Here is a 12,628-nt window from a genome sequence, read left to right on the forward strand (position 1 = left end):
TTGGTTAAGCATCCAATTCTTGAATTCAGCTCAGGTCATGATCTCAGAATCATGAGATCAAGCCCTGCATTGTGCTCCACACTGAGCGTGGAGCTTGCTTAAGATTTTCTCTCTCTGGGATACCTGGGTGGCTCAGTCCATTAAGTGTCTGCTTTCAGTTCAGGTCATGATCTTGGGGTCCTGGGATCTAGCTCTGAGTCAGGCTCCCTGATCAGCAGAGACTCTGCTTCTCCCTCTCCCTCTGCCCCTCCCTAACCCTCCTCACTCTCCTCACTCATGTTCTCTCTCTCTCTCTCCCTCTCTCTCTCCTTTCAAAAAAAAAAAAAATCTCTCTCCCTCTGCCCCTCCTCCATTGCTCATGCATGCATACGCATGCTGTCTCTCAATAAATAGAGAGATAATAGATAGATAGATAGATAGATAGATAGATAGATAGATAAAATTGTGAAACCTCTCTTGCCTACCTAATTACCCCTTCCCTTACTATACTTCTCTCTCTAGCCATTCTCACTTTCTAATACACTGAATTATTCATTAGGTTATTGTTTATTATCTCTCTTCTCCCACTAGAAAGTGAGCTTTATGAGAATAGGTTCTATTCCATTCACTGGTTTGTCCTTGGTGCCTAGGACAGTGCCTGAAACAGCAGGTGCTCAACAAATATTTCTAAATTTATTTGAATGAATATGGAATTCCTGGAGAATAGTAAACAAATACTTCCAGTCTATTATCTTTATCTGCAATAGGGATCCATTGGCAAGCTTTTTCTGAAAAAGCTAGAGAGCAAATACTTTAGGATTGTGGGCCATGCAGTTGCTGTAGCAGCCACTCCATTCTGGTATTGTAGCATGAAAGTATCCATAAACAGTAAGTAAATGAAAGGGAGATACATGGAGAGATACTAGGAAAGGGAGATACATGGAGAGGAACTAGAGGAATTGCTTAAGTCCTGAGAATTTGGAGACTGAGAAGGGAGTTCATATGGAAATAGTTTATACAAAAATGTTTGATTCATTTCTTCTTCATGACTTCTCACTCCATTATCACAGCTAATACTATTGAAGTTAAATTTTCTGTTTGGCTTTGACTTTTGAATATTCTACATTTAAAACTCCCACAGAATTATACTTATTAATATAACCTCCAGGTGGAGCCCTTTCTCTTTTCTCATTAAGCTGTTTTTATTATAGTTGACCCTTGAGCAACTCCAGGGTTGGGGGTACCAACCACCAGTGCATTTGAAAATCCAATTTTTGACTCCCTAAAACCTTAGCTACTAATAGCTAACTGTCGACCAGAAGCTTACAAGGAACAGTTGATTACCATATTTCATGTTATATGTATTAGATACTGTATCCTTACAAAAAAGTGAACTACAGAAAATGTTATTAAAATCATAAGGAAGACAGAATACATTTATAGTACTGTACTGTTATTGATACTGTGAGTTTATATTGTCTGTTTACAAGATGAATCATCTCTCAGTGCCTATCTCAATATTATGTTTTCAAATTCTTATTTAAATTCCAGTTAGTTAACACAGAATATAATATTAGTTTCAAGTGTACAATATAGATTCAACACTTCCATACAATACCCAGTACTCATTATGACAAGTGCACTCCTTCATCCCCATCACCAATTTAACACATCCCCCCATGCACCCCCACTCTGGTAACCATCATTTTATTCTCTATAATTAAGGGTAAGTTTCTTGGTTTGTCTCTCTCTTTTTTTCCCCATTGCTCATTTGTTTTGTTTCTTAAATTCCACATTTGATGTTTGTCTTTCTCTGACTGACTTATTTTGCTTAGCATTATACCCTGTAGCTCTATCCACATCACTGTAAATGGCAAGATTTCATTCTCTTTTTATGGCTGAGTAATATTCCATTATATATATTATCATTATATTCCAATATATAAATTATATATATATATATATAAAATATCCATTGACTGATGAATAAATAAAGAAGAGGTGGGATATATATATATATATTTTTTTTTTAAAGATTTTTATTTATTTATTCATGATAGAGAGAGAGGCAAAGGGAGAAGCAGTCTCCCTGTGGGGGACCCCAATGTGGAACTTGATCCCAGGACCCCAGAATCACGACCTGAGCCAACAGCAGATGCTTAAACACTGAGCCATCCAGGTGCCCTATATACATATCTTTAAAAATGAAGAGATAATATGAAGAAATCATATTTATTTACAGATATAACGATTCATGCATTGATAATGGAGAAGCAACAATACGATTGCTCTATGATAGCTTAGTATAATTGATATGATTGCTTCATGGTAGCCTAGCCAACACATAATGAATGAATCACTATAAAATTTTTATGGCTTATAGTATTATAGTCATATTCATAATACAGTATTGTTCCTTTTTTAATCTAGGGTTTAGACCCAATGTAAGGCCTGAGCTCATGACCCCAAGATCAAGAATTGCATGCTCCACCTACTGAGCCAGCCAGAGGCCCCTCATAATACAGTTTTGGAAACATTGTTACATTTTTTTAAAAGCCACTTACCTGTAATAATAGCCTGATACATAGTTATTCCAACTGAGAGAGACAGAGACAGAAGCATACTATATAGTAATGTAATTTGTTGAAGGCAAAGTTGTAAAACAGTGAGAAAAGTACCACAATATTAATTTTACATTAAATATCACTCATCTTATGCCTGTGTAAGGATAGGCTACCCACTTTCATACAATTCTTGCATACAATGTTGTACACAATGAATACTCAGGCAATGATGATGATAAGGACACAAAATGTCTCCATACAGCTCTTGTACAGTTACTCGATTTTCACACAGACACTCGCATGCATACTCAACAGCTGTTTATTAACTTATGGCATGATAACTATTTACTATTAAGTGGAAGCAATCCATCACAAAGGTCCTCCTTGTCATTTTCATGTTGAATAGACTGAGGAAGAAGAAGGAGAGGGGAAAAAAAAGAAGGGGAGGAATTGGTCTTGCTGTGTCAAGGTGGCAGAGGTAGTAGAAGTGGAGGAGGCGGAAGGTGAGGCAGGAGGGGCAGGCACACTTGGTGTAACTTTATGGAAATACATGTAATTTCTGCCTGACATACTTGCTTTTTCCTTTCTCTAAATATGTTTCTAAACAATACCAATCCTTCCACCATTTGCTTAATTTCAGTGTCCATGTTGTGAAAGAACTCAAAAGCAGTCTTGAATAATCAGAACATTTCTGCCAGATTGTTTCACATCTGTTTGTTTCCCGGCACTGCTTCTTCAACATCCTCCTCTTCATTGTCTGGCACTGGTTTGGAAGCACTCATCTCCATCAGGTCATCTTCTGTTAATTTCTCTGGTGTGGTGTCTATTGGTTCTTAAATTTCTCCAAGATCCAGATCTTGAAACCCTTTACCACAACCTTCCTCCACTTTTCCACCCCCCCATATCCATATCCACAATCTTTTTCATGATTTCCTTGATTGGCTTTGTTATAATTCCTGTGAAGTTATGCACAGCATCTGGGCACAGTTTCAGCAGCAGGAATTTATTGTTTGGGGCTTGATGGCTTTCATGGCTTTTTCTATAACAACAACGGCATCTCCAGTGGGGTGATCCTTCCAGGCTTTCATGATGTGCTCTCTCTTGTAGTTCTCTTTCATAGTGTTGACAATCCTTTCCTTAAAGTACTATGTGTGATGAGCCTTAAAGGTCCTTATGATGCCATGAGCTAGAGATTGAATTTGAGGGCAAGTAGACCACATCAACACCTTTGATGTTGAACTCATGGGGTCCTGGGTGGACAGGGGCATTGCCCAAAATCAAAAGAACATTAAAAGGCAGTCCCTTCCTGGCAAGGTACTTCCTGACTTCAGGAGCAAAGCATTGATGGAACCAATCCAGAAAAAAGGGTTCTCCTTGTCTAGGTTTTCTTGTACAACCAAAACAGTGGTGGCTGGTGTTTATCTTTCCCTTTCACAGCTCAAGGGTTAGCAGTTTTATAGATAAGGCAGTCCTGATCATAAACCCCACTGCACTTGCACAGAACAGCAGTTAGCCTATTCCTTCTTGCCTTAAATCCTGGTGCTTGCTTTTCTTCCCTAGTAATAAATGTCCTTTGTGACACTTTTTTTTCAGAATAGGGCACTTTGGTCTGCATTAAAAACCTGTTAAGGCAGATATCTTTTTTCCTCAATGATTTTCTTAGTGGGTTTGAGAACTCACCTGGCTGCCTGTTGGTTGGCAGAAGCTCCTTCTCCCGTTGACATCTTTTAAGCCAAACTTCTTGCTAAAATTATCAAACCATCCTTTGCTGGCATTAAGTTCTCCAGCTTTAGATCTTTCATCTTCCTTTTGCTATAAGTTGTCATATAATGACCCCATTTTCTAGAATCATATTAGAGCCTATAGGTATACCTTTCGTATACTAATCTTGTACTCAAATAAGAGCTGCATTTTCAAAATGAGGTAAAAAGGTATTTTGCACAAAGTGCCAAGTTTTCACCCTCACTGGTGTAGTGACAGTGACAGTTTCACAAATTTTTTTGATTTTTTTTAAAGATTTATTTATTTATGAGAGAGAGAGAGAGAGAGAGAGAGAGAGAAGCAGAGACACAGGCAGAGAGAGAAGCAGGGCTCTACACAGGGAGCCCAATGTGGGACTCGATCCCGGGACTCCAGGATCATGCTCTGGGCCAAAGGCAGGCGCTAAACCGCTGAGCCACCCAGGGATTCCCACAAATTTCTTTTTTTTTTCTAATGCTTCTTATGCTGGATTCATTTATCTTGAAATAACAGGCAACCACACCACAGACCTCAATCTACAGTACATATCAAGCAACTCAACTTTTTCTTGTAATGTCATGACTTTCCTCTGTTTCTTGCAAGCACTTTGAGCATCATCAGTGGCACTTCATATGAGTCCCATAGTGTTATTCAAGGATTACAATGCTGCACTAAGCATGGTGAAAAATATGGGAGAACTGCGAGAAAATACATTTTACTGTGATACACAATATACTGAAGAGACAAACGGGTCATACAGAGATTATTATTTTAACACAGCATTTTAAATGGATATTGGCAACACTCGAGCTCACCACCATAGCTAGGAGAGGTGGCTATAAAATTCTTGCAGTGTATAGTATGTACTAGTGTTAATTTTATGTAGTTATGATTTAATACTGCATCTTTGCATTTGTTTACATTTCTCTTGATCACAAATGGCATCATGTATGGTCTGTGTTTGTGCACATACTGTTTTTTTAAAGATTTTTATTTATTTTCTCATAATAGACACACAGAGAGAGGCAGAAACATAGGCAGAGGGAGAAGCAGGCTCCCTGCGGGTGGCCTGATGCAGGACTCGATCCTGGGACCCAAGGATCATGCCGTGAGCAGATGCTTAACCACTGAGCCACCCAGGCATCCCAGTGCACATACTTTTTTTTTTTTTTAAAGAAAAAAAAGACGTATTTATTGGGATGCCTGGGTGGCTCAACAGTTTAGCGCCTGCCTTTGGCCCAGGGCATGATCCTGGAGACCCAGGATGAAGTCCCACGTTGGGCTTCTGCATGGAGCCTGCTTCTCCCTCTGCCTGTGTTTCTGCCTCTCTCTCTCTCTGTGTGTCTCTCATGAATAAATAAATAAAATATTTTTTAAAAATTAAAAAAAAGATGTATTTACTTGAGAGAGAGAGTAAGGGGAGGGGCAGAGGAAGAGAGGGAGCAAGAGAGACTCTACACTGAGTGTGGGCCAGGACACGGATCAATCTCATGGCCCTAAGATCACCACCTGAGCCGAAACCAAGAGTAGAATGCTTAACCAATTGAGCCACCCAGACACCCCTGTGCACATTCATTTTGACAAATGTTAACTTTTTATAATAGACTTGTGTATATTTTTTGATAGTAAATTACAAAATAGTATCTACATATATTTTTTTGCATTCATGACATATCTAACTTCTTAATTTTCTTGATACATCTAGGCTATGCAGTTTATCTGTGAGTTTTTTCAAATTGTTGCAAATCTCCAAAAATTTTCCAATATATTTATTGGTAAAATCCATATGTTAGTGGACCCACACAGTTCAAACTCATGTTGTTCAAAGGTCAACTGTAGTTTAGTCTACAAATACTTATTAAGCATCTACCATGTGCCAAGAACCAAGTCTTAGGATATAGCTTTGAATTAGACAAAGACCTTATCCTTAGGAAGTTTACATTCTAATGAAGACAAATGATAAATAGATATAGATATAGATATGATCCCTTTCAGAAAGTGATATGTCATATAAGGAAATTACATAGAATAATGGGAGCCTTCCTTGAGGAAATACCATTTGAGCTGAAAACCGAAGAATAAGAACCAGTCATGCAAAAACCTGGTTTTTTTCACTGTGGTAAAATATCTATATAAAATTTACCACTTTTGAGTAGAGTTTTGTGACATTAAGTACATTAACATTGTTGTGCAACCATCACTGCCACCTATCTCCAGAATTTTTTCATTTCCCCAAACTGAAAATCTGTACCTGCTAAACAATAACTGATTCAGTCCTTCCTCACCCCAGTGGCAACCACTATTCTACTTTCTGTTTCTATTTGACTCCTGCAGGAACCATATAAGTGTATAGGTCATACAGTATCTATCCTTTGATGACTAGCACAATTCACTTAGCATAATGTCATCAAGGTTCATCCATGTGTCAGAATTTTTTATTTATTTATTTATTTTTTTTTGTGTCAGAATTTTTTAAACGAATATTCCATTATAATGGAAAATTCCATTATAATACATATTTAGTGTATTCTATTGATAGACATTTGAATTACTTTCATCTTTTGGCTTTTGTAAATAATGCTGATATGAATACAAGTGTACAAATTTCTATTTGAGTGCCTGCCTGCTTTCGATTCTTTTAATATTCAATATTCAACCCTTTTAAAATTGGATTGCTTGGCTTTTGTTGTTGAGCTACAGGAATTCTTTATATATTCTAGATATTAATCCCTTATCAGAAGTGGAAATGTTGGATCATATGGTAACACTATGTTTAATTTTTTAAGGAACACCAAACTGTTTTCCATAGCACTACATCACTTCACATTCCTACCAGCAAAGCATGAAGGGTCCACTTTCTTCATATCCATGCCAAATCTTGTTATTTTCCTTTTTTAAATTATTATTATGGCCATCCTAAGGAGTATGATATGGTATCTCATTATATTTCCCTCATGATAAGTGATGTTAAGCATCTTTTCACATGCTTATATCATCTTTGGAGAAATGTCTATTCAAGTCCTTTATCCTTTTAAAATTGGGTTGTTTGGCTTTTGTTGTTGAGCTATATGAATTCTTTATATATTCTAGATATTAACCCCTTATCAGATATATGATTTGCAAATATTTTCTCCCATTCAGTAGGTTGTCTTTTCACTTTTTTAATAATGTCTTTTGAGACATGCAAATTTTTAATTTTGAGGAAGCCCAATTCATCTAGTTTTTGTTTTGTTGCCTGTGCTTTTTGGTGTCATACCCAAGAAATCACCGCCAAATCCAATGTCATGAGGCTTTTCCCTTATGTTTTCATCTAAGAGTTTTATACTTTAAGCTATTATGTTTAGGTCTTTGATTCATTTTGACTTAATTTTTGTATATGGTATAAGATGAGGGTCTGACGATTCTTTTGCATGTGGTTATCCACTTTTCCCAGCACCATTTGTGGAAAAGACTCTTTTCCTCATTGGATGGTCTTAGCATCCTTGTCAAAAATCTTTTGACCACATACATGAGAGTTTATTTGAGGGCTCTCTATTCCATTTCATTGGTCTGTATTTTTTTTTATGCCATTACCACAGGTTTTTTTTAATTACTATAGTTTTATTGAAGTTAGAGGGTTTTTGTTTTTTTTTTTAGATTTTATTTATTTGTTTCATGAGAGACACACAGAGAGAGGCAGAGACACAGGAAGAGGGAGAAGCAGGCTCCTCACAGGAAGCTCAATGCAGGACTCAATCCCTGGACCTGGGATCACGCCTTGAGCCAAAGGCAGACACTTAACCGACTGAGCCACCCAGGTGCCCCAATAACACTTTATCTTAATAGATGGTAGGACAGATTTGCCCCACAGGCAGTGTTTTGACACTCTTTGGACTAGAGGTCACAGTTGAGCATTTTCAAAGGCTTGAAGGCCAGTGTGATCAGAATAAAGGTGAGAGAGGAGAGAGATGAGGTTACAAGGATAAGTCAGGGCCAGATCACAGAAACTTGTAGACCACAAGGAGGATTTGATGGATTCTCATTCACTCATTCACTCATTCACTCACCAAACATCCATCAGGGACCCACGAGCCATCCAGGTGCCTATCCCTGGGTGATTTTTAAGAATGATAGTCTGGGCAGCCCCGGTGGCTCAGCGGTTTAGCGTCACCTTCAGTCCAGGGTGTGATCCTGGAGACCTGGGATCCAGTCGCAGGTCGGGCTCCCTGCATGGAGCCTACTTCTCCCCCTGCCTGTGTTTGTCTGTTTGTCTGTGTGTGTGTGTGTGTCTCTCTCATGAATAAATAAATAAATCTTTAAAAAAAGAAAGAATGATAAAGTCTGAGACCCACTGCCCTAAAACATTTACTCCTGTGGGGTAAAGGTCTTAATGAAGGCAAAGCTTAAGACAAACATAAGAACAATTTTGACAAAAGAAGTAGAAACAGAATTATTTTCAATGTACAAAGTTTTCAAATTATGACATAAAAAGAAAACAGACCTAGTACAGAACAATATAGGTTTTCAAAGATCCTGAGAGAATGATTGAGAGGAGCAAGAAAAGCACAAGATTAACCTGAACCATGAGCAAATCCAGCACGTCCACTAACCAGCTATGTGCCTTGTAGCAAATTGCTTACCCAGAGTCTGACTTTCTTCAATAACAGGTTAAAATAATAAGTTCCTTGACCTGTACCCTATGACAGTTGTGAAAATCAAATGGGATAACATATGCAACAATGCTTTGTATGGAAGGATAACATCGTGATCAAGTTTCATTTTCTGCTGTGACTTTCTTTTTTTTAAGATTTTATTTATTTATTTATTTATGACAGACAGAGAAAGAGAGAGGCAGAGACACAGGCAGAGGGAGAAGCAGGCTCCATGCTGATAGCCTGATGCAGGACTTGATCCCGGGACTCCAGGATCATGCCCTGGGCCGAAGGCAGGTGCAAAACTGACGAGCCACCCAGGGATCCCTTGCTGTAACTCTTTACAACAGAATATATGCATCTTCCCTTCTACTCAGGAAATGGGTAGGATTTTGAATCTTGTAGTGACTTACGATAATTCTCTTTAGTGTAGGTTGCTAGAGATACACAGCTTCGATGAGGGTTGTTCTGGGCTTGACCAGAGAGAACAGAGGGAAGTGGCCTCATCTGCCAGAGCTTTGGCAGATGGTGGCAGGGATACCATTAATATCCCTGAACTCATCTGTAGCTTTATAATGTCTCCTCCCCACAGAAAGTTTAATTAAAACATACAATATCAGGGTGCCCAGGTGGCTCAGTTGGTTAAGCCTCTGCCTTCGGCTCCAGTCATGATCTCAGGGTTCTGGGATCAAGCCCCACATGAGGCTCTCTGCTCAGCAGGGAGTCTGCTTCTTCCTCTCCCTGTGCCCTTCTCATTCCCCCTGCTCTCATGTGCAAGTGCTCTCTCTCTTTCTCAAATACATAAATAAAATCTTAAAAAAAAGACCTATAATAGCTGAGGCCAATGTACAGTCCTGAACATTCTTACTGCCTAGCAGCTGCTATTGTATGGGCTCTTTACAGTAGCTTCTGTGCTGATTGGTCAATGTTTGTGCCACACAGGTTGTTATCTTTCAGTAACACCTCTGGTGATACCCCATAATTAAAAGGAGTGTTATCTGAAGCTCATTTCAAACAGAAGCAATTCCCCTATCTCTGGGATGGTTTAATGGGTTCCTATCATGCTTCACCAGGCCTGCACATTCCTCGGAACTTTGATCTCATCGCATACTCCTAAACTTAATGACAAATAGTTTTAGCATGTTCACTCATCACAACAGCACAATTTACAATTTATTCTGTTTCAAGTACATTTCTCCTGCTGAGGAAGACATGAGCTACTATTCTGGAAGAACTCCCATGCCAGTGTGGGTAAGAATTCTATTTCTAGGCTGAATAAGGTTTCCTTATTCATTTCATGTAGCTAAGCTAGGACATCCCAGGCCACCACACTCTTTATTTCCCCCTTTTTCCCATTGCTATTTTCTCCCCTCAACTAGGGACAGAATAGGTAGACTTCCGATCTAATATTCATTTTTTTTTCCTCTTAGCTTGTCTCTTTTGGATTAAAAGTGACTTTGAGATAAATGTGTATCATTTATTTTATTTTAAAGATTTTATTTATTTATTCATGGGAGACACAGAGAGAAGCAGAGACACAGGCAGAAGGAGAAGCAGGCTCCCTGCAGGGAGCCCCATGTGGGGCTTGATTCCAGGACCCCAGGATCAAGCTCTGAGCCAAAGGCAGACGCTCAACCGCTGAGCCATCCAGGTATCCCAAATGTGTATCATTTTTTTTTAAAGATTTTATTTATTTATTTGTGAGAGACCCAGAGAGAGAGAGAGAGAGAGAGAGAGAGAGGCAGAGACACAGGCAGAGGGAGAAGCAGGCTCCATGCAGGGAGCCCAAGGCAGGACTCGATCCAGGGACTCCAGGATCATGCCCTGGGCTGAAGGCAGGTGCTAAACCGCTAAGCCACCCAGGGATCCCCAAATGTGTATCATTTAAGAGAGGGAGCTAGTACCAGGAGAACTTAAAGGCCTCTCATAAGAATATAAAACATATTCATTATATTCCTTACTTAAATTGACTTTAAACTATGTAGTAGACTCATATGCCTTACAATCTTTACCTCCAAATGATAGCTGCAAAACACCATTATTTTTCTAGCATGCATAATTTTTCATTGAAACCGAAATGTTCAAAGTGACCACTAGCTGTACCAGTTGAGGTGTGATAGGACACCTCATACCCTAAATTGCAAAAATTAAAGGATTTCTGGCTCTACTCAAAGTGATCCATGCAGTCTAAAGAGCAGCCCAACATTCTCTCTCACTAGGGATGACTTGGCTTAGCACACTTGGAACTGTTTAACAGAAACCCCAAATTTTAGAGATAGTCCATTAAAGCAGATACAACCAGGGCAGGAATGGTGACTGATTTTCTTTTCAGGTGCTCTACATTAAATCACATTCTTGGTTAAATACCTTCATTCCACCAGCAACCCCCAATCCTTTCCCCCCACTCCAAAAAAAAAAAAAAAAAACCCAGAGGATTTACACCCTTGTTACTCAAGGCATGGTTCACGGACTAACAGATCTGAGATTGCCTGCAAACTTGTCAGAAATGCAGTCTCAGGCCCAAACCAGGGCCACAGAATTCTGCTGCTTTTTAACTAAATGTCCAAGTGATTCATATTCACAATGGAGTATGAGAAGTACTGGTTTAAGTGACAGGTTTGTTAAGAAGCATACCAAAAACGAATCAAGATTCTCTACTCAGAACACTTGAAAAAATAAAAACAGACAACTCACTTCAGTTACGACGTGTGATGAAGCAGCCCCAGCCTTGGAAGAGAGGCAGTGGCAATATGGAGAAGACTTCTACTTTTCTCTTGTACTTTTTTCTATAGAGACTTCTGCCCAAGATCCATGTCCCTTAAAGTTCCAGGAGCTTCCCTTTGCCAGCCCTCGGGGGCTAGGGAAAGAATCAGAGGAAATGCAGCAGCCCCTCAGCGTGGTCCTGCAATGGACCAGAAAGACTGAGGCTTTCCAAATAAACTAGCCTCGAGGAAATGGGCAGGGTGCAGTCAAGGCTTCTCCTATCGCCCTGAGTTCCTTTCTTCTCCACCATGAGCCGGGTACTACCCACATTTCTTTCTCAAACACTGAGATTCAAACCGACGACCTAATGCCTCCAATCAGCCTGGGAGCCTTTTCCAGCGTTCCTGGCAAGAGGATGGGAAAGAGAGAAAATGCACCCATCAGAGAGATATTTTTATCTTTCTCTTTGTGCAACAGAATCCTGGTGACAGCATCTCAGACACTACCAACAGCTTGAGGATCAAAAGCAATTCTAGCAAATAGTTTTGCTCTGTGTAAACTTCCTGTCTTTTGCTAGCTCTGACGAAATGGAGGGTCTCCTCTCATAGGCCCTGCCTTCTGGCAAAAGAGTCAGAGAAGGAAGATAACAGATTCAAAAGGAAGTGAAAGAAACCAAAGCAAAGACAGCATTAGGTTTCAGGGCAAAGACCCACCAGAGACTGGAAGAGGAGAGAGCAGCTATATTTAGAACATGCTAGCCTTCTAATGTTCTCCTTTTCTATCCCAGAAATTTAATAGGAACATAAGACTGTATTAAATAGGCATTTCATATTCTGAAAACATGATGAAGTCAAGTGAAATAATAGGACATTTACCAAGAGCTTCTGGTCCCTCTTTTTACCAGTCTTGACAAGTGTTTTCACCCATGCCTCCCCAGTTATAAAAGGGTGACAAAAATATCAGCCTTACAGAGATGTCCTGATACTATCATGAGATACAGGAAATGCCAAT

At 39.3% G+C, this 12,628-nt stretch overlaps 1 protein-coding gene across 1 annotated transcript in view; it reads right to left on the reverse strand.

The window, feature by feature from the left end:
• Window positions 1–12,072, reverse strand: part of ABCG2 (ATP binding cassette subfamily G member 2 (Junior blood group)) — a 144,493-nt gene extending 132,421 nt beyond the window's left edge. Inside the window, exon 1 of the mRNA XM_041757892.1 lies at window positions 11,609–12,072. The gene's annotated coding sequence lies outside the window, so the exon portion shown is untranslated. The remainder of the gene's footprint in view (window positions 1–11,608) is intronic.
• Window positions 12,073–12,628: the final 556 nt, after the last annotated feature.

The sequence above is a fragment of the Vulpes lagopus genome, chromosome 6, assembly GCF_018345385.1.
Source record: "Vulpes lagopus strain Blue_001 chromosome 6, ASM1834538v1, whole genome shotgun sequence".
NCBI classification, from domain to species: Eukaryota; Metazoa; Chordata; class Mammalia; order Carnivora; family Canidae; genus Vulpes; species Vulpes lagopus.